Source organism: Drosophila miranda (genome assembly GCF_003369915.1).
Source record: "Drosophila miranda strain MSH22 chromosome Y unlocalized genomic scaffold, D.miranda_PacBio2.1 Contig_Y1_pilon, whole genome shotgun sequence".
Taxonomy (NCBI): domain Eukaryota; kingdom Metazoa; phylum Arthropoda; class Insecta; order Diptera; family Drosophilidae; genus Drosophila; species Drosophila miranda.
The window spans coordinates 20,910,747-20,922,885 of record NW_022881603.1 but is presented as its reverse complement, the minus strand read 5'-3'; the positions used below and the strand labels follow the sequence as shown (position 1 = coordinate 20,922,885).

General features: G+C 42.6%; 1 long non-coding RNA gene across 1 annotated transcript; it reads left to right on the top strand.

The window, feature by feature from the left end:
- Positions 1 to 3,678: 3,678 nt before the first annotated feature.
- LOC117192107 lies at positions 3,679 to 4,531 on the top strand. The gene is made up of 3 exons (XR_004474207.1): positions 3,679 to 3,898; positions 3,960 to 4,176; positions 4,247 to 4,531. It is a non-coding gene; the product is annotated as an uncharacterized LOC117192107 (long non-coding RNA).
- The last annotated feature ends 7,608 nt before the right edge of the window (positions 4,532 to 12,139 follow it).

Here is a 12,139-nt window from a genome sequence, read left to right as displayed (position 1 = left end):
GCTCCTCTCGGCGGCGTTTGTGTATCCAGCCGGTACTCACCCCTGGGTTGGCGACGAATTCTCTAGGGTTATACCCACTGGGCTGTTCCTCTGTATGGGATTCCATCGCTTCGATTGTTACTCGAGTTGGCTGTTTCGCTGGGCTTGCGCTTTTCCTTCACTAGGGCACTGTGTCGAGCTTCGCGGCCGACGCTTCGAATCTCTTCTCGAGTGACGGCACTGTTCCCGTTTCTCTGTCGCTGTGTCGCGCTTTCGTCTGCTCGTTGCGCAACTCTTGCCGTTGGTATTGTGCGAGGTTTTCTTTGAGTCGTTTTCTTTTGTTCTTCTCTAGTGGCCGTGGGGTTTTATTCCACGAACCCTCGTTGACGTTCCCTTGGGTCCCTGCTCGGGCGCCACTTGTGGCGATACAATCCGTCCCCCGACCTATAATGAGCGCATCGCACCGCACCCCACAACCAGCGCCCCCTCCGCAAGCAACCACCGATCAACACGCGCCAACTCCAGAACGATGACCAAAGACATCAGGTCACGCGAGCTCTTCCCCACTCCAAGTCAAGCCATCGGCCGAGTGCGGCCTTCCGGGTTCATCGACGGAGGAAAGTCGGCGCCGCCAAAATCTGCAACGATCGCCAAGAACGGCAAAGTGCACCCCGACGCGGAAGTGCATTTGTCAAACCCGCCGACCCAGCAATACGGGCCTATAAAAAGACGGCGACGAGAACCAAAGAACAACTTACGCAGAGATCCGGCTCACAGTACGGTTGTGATACCAAAAATTACACAGAGATCCGGCTCACAGTACGGTCGTGGTACCAAAAACTTACGCAGAGACCCAGCTCACAGTACGGTCGTGGTACCAAGACTTACGCAGAAACCCGGCTCACAGTACGGTCGTGGTACCAAAACTTACGCAGAGACTCGACCCGGAGTACAGACGCGGTACCCGGAACTCACCAGAAGACATCAGCGCACAATTTAAAATAAGTTCATTTAAACATTTAAACTAAGAAATACAATAAAGTGTCAAATTATTAAGGTAAAAACACCCGATTGCGTAAGTTCACCCCAATTAGCCGAGGCACCGACGCCGCCCCGCCCCGAGTCCATACAGTCGTTTCGCACACACGACGAGCGACGCCCATTCTAGCCCTGATCCACCTCTCTACGACAGGCCGCCCCCTGACGCCGCCCTTAAGGTTCCATCACATTTCTCCAAATTTCTTGTGGATTGACCCCTGGACGGGACTGAGCTTACCTCAGCCTGAAATAGGTACATCACAAGTGCCGAGATAACTAAAAACGCAGAATCATAGATAACGACCATATCTATCCGCTTGCTGAATCAGATCGGATAATTTGTATGGCCAAAAGGAACAAATCAATTTGCAGTGGCTAAGCAGCGCCCGACCTCACGCTCAGACTGATTTTTTTTTAATATTAACGGCGTCTGCCGGAGGAGAGCCATACTGACTAAGTATCGGGTATAAATGTAGAGTTGCGGTGTCCGCAGCAACTCACAACGTTCCCCCTCGTTTTTAATTTATAATTTATGATGTTTCCAACGGATCGACGAACCGAACGAACCGAAAACCGATCAAATTTGATCGCTGAACGTTTTGTAAATGATCGATTGATTGATTTGTTGTTGATATTGGGACAATAACAAATTAGAGGTACACTGCCCGGCAGCCCCCAACCCAGTATCGAGGACGGCGCCAGCCTACAGACAACTGGAAACATCAGACCAGCACCAGACCAGGCCAGGCCAGACCACACAACTCTGGCACTTGGACTCCTCAAATATGGCGTCTGACCATATGACCATATGCCGGGAAAGATCCTAATTTCGCTGTAGAGAGAGACGCTATAGAGACGTCTCTCGGCCTGCGGCGGCTGCGGCACTTGCCGCATTTGGCCTCCCTATGTCTCTCCTGCCACAAAGCTCCAAAAACGAAATGTGTGCAGTCCATAAAAGAGGGAGAAGGAGGCACCCAGAGGCAGGAACACAAGTTTATGAATATGCAAGCGGCTGCGAAATCGAATCGAACTTCTAAGTCAGGCCAGTCGGACTCCGCAAATGGCCAACAGAGAGAGAGGCAGAGAGCAGATGGAAGATGGATCAGGTAGGAGCGCAGCAGGTAGTGGGAACAATGGGACGAATGCTCAAAAGTTGGTGGAAATTATGTGTGCTTTTGAGCCCGGCCCGGCAGTATATGGCCACGATAAGTAAGGTCTGGACTCCATAAACAATAAACCACTCTTATCTTATATTATGGTGTTTCTGAGACGGTCTTAAAGCAAGCAAAAACACACAGAACACAGACTCTCTATAAAGATACTTCTGGAGTGGAATCTTGGGATTATCAAAAAGGCAAAGGATTGGAATGCGTAGTGCCATCTTTGAGTGCCAATATGCTCCGCTAACTCTTTAAAAATCCCTTAAGCGCGGTTAATCCTACCCTTCCTTAGCTTCCGATTCTTAAGCTCCCTTTTTGCACCTTTCACCCACTGTGGACTGTGGCCTCCCCCATTGAGCACAGGCAAATTCCGTGTGGCTGGGCCACCACTTCTCTGGTGAACTGATAGCTAAAGTGGGGAGCAGCCATAAAAAAGGAATAATTTGCCGTCGTAAGTGCAATCGCATGCTGGACTTTTATATCCCTTTCGCATATCCTTTCCTGGCAAGTGTACATTTGTTGGCGCCTCCATTTTCGGCAATGATTCCGCCTTTCTATACAAATGATGCACAGCATCATCCAGGGGCACCAACAAATTACAACATATTGGATGCTGCTCACAATTGGAAAACACATTAGGGGCCAAATCAAACACAAAAATTGAAATTGGTAATGTTACCGAACGGAGAGTGGACCCGGCCACTGAATGGTATGGGTATGGGCAGGGGTAGGGGTAGGGGTAGGGGTATGGAAGGGAAAACTAAATCGATGTTCTCCTAATGCCCAGCGGATCATAAATTTTCCCGAATGCTGCTGTTGTTGATGATGCCGCCAGCATTCGAATGGCTGGCTGCTGGCGGGTATCGAGGGATGTAAAACCCTATACTTACTACACTTACGTATCATCAGCCAGTCAGGGGAGAGGTCTATCCAATGGCTGTGGCAGGGGAAGAGAGCTGGAGGCAGGGCCAGAGAGAATACATGTGATGGAAGGAGGATGGGGATGGGATGGGTATGGAGGATGAGGATGAGGATGCGATGATGAAGCAGCAAAATATCGAAAATGGACGTATAACACGCAATACTCAATGACCGTCCATCATTGTATGGGTATTCGTGTGCGTGTGTGCGTGTGAGAGGCGTCCCTCTAGAACCAAATGGGTCAATTGACCCCTCTCGAACTAGTTCTGCGCTGTTTACCGCGCAACTAGCTACGCAACTAGTTACGCGGGAAGCGAACGCGGACCAGGTCTTCGTCGACTACAATGTACTAGTTCTGCAACTAGCTACGCGGGAAGCGAACGCGGACCAGGTCTTCGTCGACTACAATGCACTAGTTCTGCAACTAGTTACGCGGGAAGCGAACGCGGACCAGTCGAAAAAGAACCGAAAAACGAAGCCGCCTTCGGTTTGTTTTTGAAGGCGGCAAATAACCGCAATTCCGTGGAGTTACAGTGCCCACTCAGCTAGTTTTTACCGAGCCACGACATGCAAGAAGCACCGAAATGGTAAGTTAATCGTGATATTTTACTGTAGTTGCGCTCGTGGAATGAAAGAGACAAGAATTTACACAAACAAAATGCATTTGTTTTCCTCGTTTGCTTTATGCGTTGATTTTGTTCACTTCTGTACAACATCTAATCGCTGGAAAAGTCTTTTGTGTAAACATTTATTAAAAAAGTGGAAAAGAATTAATAAATAAATCAAATTAATATAAACAGGTACGTGCAAATATATATTATATATTTCAAATAAAATGATGAGCAAAAGGCATTTGCGTAGACTCCGTAAGAGTGAAAGGGAAGCTAACATTGCAAAGTTAGCGTTGTGCAGGAAAGATAACAGATAACAGCAAGGAAATCGATTCTCCAGCCAGCTGGCGTTTTGAGCGGCTTCAACTTTATTTTGAGTGAGGAAATTGTTCTAGCCCATAACGTCGATGGGGTCCAAGGGAAGAAGGCCCTTAGGACCCACAAAGAATTTTTTGCAGCTTTGCTAGGTAAAATACCATTTACACTTCTAGAGATTTAAAAATTTTTCATATAAATTAAAACAAATATTAATTACAGAATGTATTTCGCCTGGCGATGAGCCCCCCGAAAACACTGTGCGGAAGGCAATGCAAAGGATGAAGAAAAGGGTTTTTAAGAAGAAGTGTCTTGCCAAAAGCCAGGAGTAGGCTAAGCATCATAAAATTAAAAATTATTCGTTATAATGAAAGACATTCTGCCAGATTGACTACTACCAATAGTCAGTTCGGAACTAGTTACTGGTAACTAGGTCAGAGCTAGCTATAGGTAATCGAAGGGTAGTCGAGTGGGGAACAAGTTGCTGGCTTTCTACTGGTAACTAGTTAGGAACTACCTCCTGAGCAACTAGCTACAGGTAATCGAAGGGTAGTCGAGCGGGAACCAGGGGTGGTTCCGCCCTAGGACATGCATGTGTTAAATTCTCCGCTGAAACACATTGCGGGTAATCGATCTGGAACCAGGGAGGTGAGAATGGTAGCTAGTGCGGCACCAGTGCGGAACTAGATGCCTGGTACTAGAGGGGTTATAATCAGCCCCTATAAGCATCTGTGGCCTTACATGTACATATCTGTGTATCCGCACAGTCAGAGTCGTCGTATCTAGCCAGCGGCAGCTGCAGCCAAGTGCTAATAATCTCATAGTTCTGGCCACACAATCAATATAAACAGATCCCCCAGAATGGTGTTTACCCTCTCCCCTTCCTGCACACACACACACACACAGTGAAAATTGAATTGCGTATTTTCCAGCCATTCATCCATTTATTATGCCCGTGTTCCTGCTGCTTGTAATCGTCGCATTAATGTAATCTGCCGCCACAAAAGAATCTCTCATCTCCCGTTTTGCTGTATCTTTTTTTTTTTGCATGCCATTTGCCTGCCGGCGTTTTTCCCGTTTTTCTCCGCCTTTCCGCCGAGCTGATTTCAAATGCAAAACGTGGCTCGAGGTGTCTCCTTCGTTGGCTTTTTTGAGTTTTCATATTTTTTGGCGTTCATGGCTGTTGATTTTTGACCTTATCTTTTAATATTCCCCAAACGGCGTGTCAAATGCGCACAATTTTTCAATCAATCCACTGCCAAATCGTGCCCGAGCTGGCACTGGGGGGACGGCATTCATATCATTAGTTATCGATTAATAAGAACGATCATCTTTGACATGGTTTTCGGGGATTCCGTCCGTTCCACACAGAGAAAGGGAAATGTGTGCTAAAATGTGCTCCGTTTTGTGCAACTTTTTCTTAAGCGTATAAACAGGTCCCTTGGAAATATAACCGGATCTTTCATAGTGCCAGAAATATATAATCGAACCCTATCTTTTTGGGACTATACCCTTTTGTGCTCCTCGAACTGAAGGTGTCCCTGAAAGAGCTCTTTTTCTATATTCACAAAATAATTAAGCTCCACCTAATCCATTTTTATACCCGATACTCAAAATGAGTATTGGGGTATATTAGATTTGTGGTAAAAGTGGATGTGTGTAACGTCCAGAAGGAATCGTTTCCGACCCCATAAAGTATATATATTCTTGATCAGCATCAATAGCCGAGTCGATTGAGCCATGTCTGTCTGTCCGTCTGTTCGTCCGTCCGTCTGTCCGTCTGTCCGTCCCCTTCAGCGCCTAGTGCTCAAAGACTATAAGAGCGAGAGCAACGATGTTTTGGATCCAGACTTCTGTGATATGTCACTTGTAATAAGTGTGATAATAATAGTAATAATGTGATAATAAGGTAACTGCAATTCTTGGAGCGTCTGCTCCGCAGTGTTACTTTATTCCGAATGAATCTTATAATTTCATGTTGGGTTCAGCTAACCCGCAACATGCAATGCTTATATCTATGTCTTATATTTATGTGTAAGTATATTGGTGTATGCATATTTGTATGAATGTACATGCATAGAAGGCATATAAATTGGAATGCTCATTTGACCACTTGGAATATATTGCCGACACTGCAGTTCTCACGCTGCAGGCCAGTCCACATATAAGGGACTGATCGTATTACGGCTATTGAGTGTGGTTGTGTTACGTAAACATTGGGACAAAGTGTCTTTATGTTTATGAGCGTGATACTCTACATTAACTTTAGGCATATGACCACTTGACATATTGTATACACTACAATACGGAGGGCATATGCCTATTTGGCATACAACATACTACACCTCCCTTTTTAGAGAAATAACGTAATATAATTATGTAGTTATTTTGAAAAAATTATTTTTTTTTTTGGATATCTTGTATGTTGATTATCTCTTTTTTAAAATATTTGTGTTCATTGATAAATAACTTTTTTTTTTATTTTAATATATTTGATTTACTTTAACTCCATTCAACCTTAATTTTTCATTCGACCTTCCTAGAAGAATTTAAATTTTCTCTATTTTATTCCCATTTGTTTTTTATTATATATTTCATTATATTATATATAAATATTTTTTTTAAATTTTATTAGGTTGATCAGACCCCTTTTTTTCCTCTTTCATGAAAAGTTTCATTGATTATATATTTTTAACCTATTCTTATGTACTTTTTGTTTCTTATTCTTACTATCTTTAATGTAAATGTTATCATTATCCTCTATTTTTATACCCGATACTCAAAATGAGTATTGGGGTATATTAGATTTGTGGTAAAATTGGATGTGTGTAACGTCCAGAAGGAAACGTTTCCGACCCCATAAAGTATATATATTCTTGATCAGCATCAATAGCCGAGTCGATTGAGCCCTGTCTGTCTGTCCGTCTGTCCGTCTGTCCGTCCCCTTCAGCGCCTAGTGCTCAAAGACTATAAGAGCTAGAGCAACGATGTTTTGGATCCAGACTTCTGTGATATGTCACTGCTACAAAAATATTTCAAAACTTTGCCCCGCCCACTTCCGCCCCCACAAAGGACGAAAATCTGTGGCATCCCCATTTTTAAAGATACGATAAAACCAAAAACGCAGAATCGTAGAGGATGACTATATGTTCTAGAGTGTAAAATCTCAACCAGATCGTATAATTATTATAGCCAGAATCAAGAAAACAATTTCATTCTTTCTAGCTCTGTCTCTCTCTAACACACAGGTTTCATGGTCTGTTTTGCCAATTGCAAAATATGAGTTCAAGGATCTCAGAACCTATAAGAGCCATAGCAACCAAATTTGGTATCCACACTCCTGTGATATCGGACCTTGACCGTTTCGTGTCCAAATTTCGACACACCCCCTTCCGCCCCCGCAAAGGACGAAAATCTGGGGCATCCACAAATCTCAGAGACTATTAAGGCTAGAGTAACCAAATTTGGTATCCGCACTTCAGTTAGATCTCACTATAAAACGTATATCTCAGAATTTCGCCTCACCCCCTTCCGCCCCCGCAAAGAACGAAAATCTGTTGCATCCACAATATTGCAGATTCGAGAAAACTAAAAACGCAGAATCATAGATAATGACTATATCTATCAGATTGCTGAATCTGGATCAGATCGGATCATTTTTGTAGCCAACAGCAAGATATCAATTTGCAGTGGCTACGCAGCGCCCGACGTCACGCTCAGACTGATTTTCTGTCTCTCTCGCACGCACTCTTTGTCGTGTCGTTTAATATTAGCGGCGTCTGCCGGAGAAGAGCCATACTGACTAAGTATCGGGTATAAATGTAGAGTCGCGGTGTCCGCAGCAACTCACAACGTTCCCCCTCGTTTCTACTATATTTGGTCCTAAATATACTGGGTCTAATTTGTGGCCTGCTTCATTTCTTATAAGTACCTTATCTCCTACTTTTAATTCAAAATTTCTTGTTTTTTCATCGTATGCTAATTTCCTATAAGCCTTGGCTTTTTCTAACATAATTCTAGCTCTTTTGTATGTTATTTCTAATCTAAACTTTATTTCCTTAGAGTAGTCATCTAAATTGTAAATAGGATCTTTGTAATAAGTTCTGTTTAAATCTATGAACTGTTTTGGTAGTCTGCCAAATACTAGTTCGTATGGACAATACTCATGCGTTGCTGATGGTGTCGTGTTGAAACAATAAGTGAGATATTGAATCCAGACATCCCAATCAGTTTTGTCTGCAGAGATGTAAGAACGAATGTATTCATTAAACGTTCGATGACTTCGTTCTATTGTCCCTAATGTTTGGTGATGATATGCAGTAGAGGTGAGATTCTCGATCTTCATATACTTGCATAGATCAGTTAAAATCTGGTTTTTATCCTCTGTTCCCATGTCCGAGATGAACGTCTTCATTGGACCAAACTTGAGTATAATATTTTCGAATATAGCTTTTGCGACATTATTTGCGCTTTTGCTTTTTATTGGAATGGCTACTAAATATTTTGTAAGGTCACAAATTAATGTGACTATGTATTCATTACCATTTTCTGATTTAGGTAGCGGATCAACTGCATCCACTATTACTATATCGAAAGCATTCACAGGTGTTTCTGTGAGAGTCAAAGGAGTTTTTGTGTGAGTCTTTGTTTTAGACATTTGGCATTTTTGACATCTACGTACGTACTCTTTTATATGACGTGTCATATTTTTCCAGTAGTAGTGTCTTTTTATTTTCGCTAGCGTTCTTGTTATGCCACTGTGGTCTCCTTGAATTGGGTCGTCATGGTATGTAGACAATATTTGTTGTATCTCTTTTTCATCTGTTATTTGGGTCACCGGCTGGAGTAGCGCTACTCTTAAAGATTTTAATATTTCATTGCCCATATTTTTAAAAGAATCTATTGAAACTGATTCAAAGATCTTTTCGCTCGGTGCCACTTTGAGTTCTCTGATTTTTAATATACCGGCCTCTTTTTCGAGCCTTTGGAAGAACTGACCTAGGTCGAGAATTCCATTAGTATATAAATCGCTAACTTCAATTCTTGCGATAATTTTATTTCCATGTTTAAATAAACATTTAGATTCTGTTATGCGCAAGGTCACTACTTTTCGTACTTCATCATTTGTAATGACTTCATGTACGTTGGGCTTAGATAGATTTTTATGACTTTGCCTTGGCAGAAGTTCATATTTTTCTACTGTACAGTTTTTATTTTGTCTACTTTGTCGCCTGGTAGTGACTTTCAGGACTTTATGTTGCATGTCTTTGAGTTCTTTTATAGTAATACGTGAAAGTGCGTCTGCTACAAAATTATCTTTCCCCTTTAGGTATTCTACTGTGAAGTTATATTCTTCAAGTTTTAGCCGCATGCGAGTTAATTTCGAACTGGGATTAGTCATAGAAAAAAGATATGTTAATGGTCTGTGATCCGTTTTAACAGTAAAGTTTTTGCCATAAATATATGGTCTGAAATGGGTAATTGCCCAATGAATTGCCGCTAACTCTTGTTCTGTTGTGCTCTTATTGCTTTCCCCTTTTGTAAATGAACGAGATGCATAAGCTATTGGGAGCTGAATTCCGTCACGGTTCTGAGTTAGAACCGCTCCGCAAGCTTGTTTACTAGCATCTGTTATAATGCAAAATTCTTTGCGAAAATCAGGATATTGTAATAATGTGGGGTGCATAAGCTTTTCTTTAAGGTATTGGAATGCGTTTTGGCATTCACTTGACCATTCAAAAGGAACATTCTTTTTACATAATCTAATTATGTGCCGTGAATAGTCGGCGAAGTTTTTTATAAATCGACGATAATAATTGCAGAATGCTACAAATCGTCTCGCGCTGTCCGCATCTTGAGGGACAGGATAATTTTTGATAACGTCAAATTTCTTGTCATCTGGCAATACTCCTTTGTCAGTGCATTTGTGACCCAAGAATGTCACTTCATGCATGAAAAATGAAAATTTTTCTGGATGCAACTTTAGGTTATATTTCCTACATACATTAAAAACATCAGTTAAGTTTTTAATCATGTGTTTTTCGGAATATCCTATCACCATTAAGTCATCCATATAAAGGAATGCCTGAGAGGGTTCTAAACCCGAGAATGCTATTGTCATCATTCTCTGAAATGAATTTGGTGCTATTTTAAGACCAAATGGTAATCGCGTGAAGCGATATGAGCCATTGCTCGTTGAAAAAAATGTTATATTTCTTGAATTTTCTTCAAGTTCGATTTGGTGAAAACCTGACATTAAGTCAAGGCATGAAAATTATTTAGCTCTGCCCAGTTGGTCTAGAATATCATCAATTCTGGGGAGCGGGAATTTATCAGAAAGTAGTTTTTTGTTGATTTGGCGATAGTCAATTACCAATCGCCATTTATTTTCTTTCGAATTTGGTAATGATTTTTTCGGAACTAACAAGAGTGGGCTGTTATACTCGGATACAGACGGTTCTACGATTTTGTCATTTATTAATTTCCCTACTTGTTTTTGAATTTCTTCAACGTGGCTATGCGGGCTTCTGTAGTTTTTAATATAAATGGGTTCATCATCTTTAAGTCTACTTGGTGCATAATTCTGTTTGGACGGTTTTCTAAGGGTTAAACTACAAAGAGAGTGAGAGCGCTCTAACTGCGATTGCCCACTCGGAGAACGGCGTCGTTTCATGCTAGGGCGGCGTAACCTCGTTTCCGATCACCATGAAGAGTCTTCGTTTGCGTGTCGACGAAATCACAACGACAATTAGCAGTTGCAGCCGGCCGCGCTTAAACCCGTATTACCCATTACATTGTACTCTATACGCGATTAAGATTAAAGTTTAAGTTGATTGAAGTCCAAATGAATAAATCTCGAATTGTCTATATCGTGTAGTACATTATTAAACGCAAAGATTCCCCAGAGCATTTCTGCTCAACATTGAAATCTCGTATCGAGGATTTCACAACATTTTTGGTGGCCCATGGGGGGAACCGCGTTTAATTCGTACTATACGCATATGATTCTACCTCGTTCCGCGTTCAGTTAAATGTACAAATAAAATCATATTTTACCGGCAGCAACTGTAAACGGCAAACACAACGCAAACCAACGGTTTATCCAACAGCCGCTATCTCTCGCACGAAGCAGGGACAAAGAAGACCAGACGATAGCTCTGCGCCTGGACAGTAGCACACAACAACAACACAAGCCGACGGTTAGACAGCTGCCTCTCTCTCGTGCAAAGCAGAGACCAAGAGACCAACGAGCGTTCTGTTGCTGCACATCATCTCTAGACACAAGGCCTCAACTCAACGCTCACAGTAGCACAGTTTCTGCTCTCCGCTCGGACAACACCAACAACAACGACTCGCAAGTTCTCTTAAGCTACGCTTTAAGCAAAGAGAAGCACTCCCGAGTACCAGAGTAAGTGTTTCGTTGTGGGTATTTTGTACAAGGTCAAAGAGAGTGCAACTAAGGGTGAGAAAGGTACATACACATATAACAGCAACATGTCAACAGCCGAGTCCCACGACCTCGAAGCCGATCCTCAGGTGGAGATCGACAATCTCAGTGTTATTCAGACAAATCTCATTGCGAGGGTTAATCAAACGGTGCGTAATTTCAGAAAGGATGGCGCAGATCGGAAAACAAAAGCTTATTTTCAAACGCGCTTACAAACTTTGCAACGGTTCTTAGGTGAATTTGAGCAAAATCATCAACGTTTACTAATACTTCGATGTCCAAGTACGCATAGTTATGTGTCCAGCGAAGTGGCCTTTCGCTTTGATGAAGACTATACAACGGCATTCAGCATCAACGGCAAGAGCACCACCGGTACAGCAGAATCCGGAGCCAGCAAATCCATCTGTATCATCAGTGCAATTGCCCAAGCTACCTGTACCGACATTTACAGGCAAGTTTGGGGATTGGCCGGCATTTCACGATGCATTTGTTCAACTCATCCATAACAACCAGAAACTGTCCGACGTCCAAAGGTTTCATTTCCTGAAGCAAGCTCTTCCCTCGGATCGCGACGAGGATATTCAGCAGATGACGCTTGCGGGAAATAACTATGCAACAGCTTGGAGTCTCGTCCTCAAGCGATACGACAACAAACGGCTGCAGTTTAT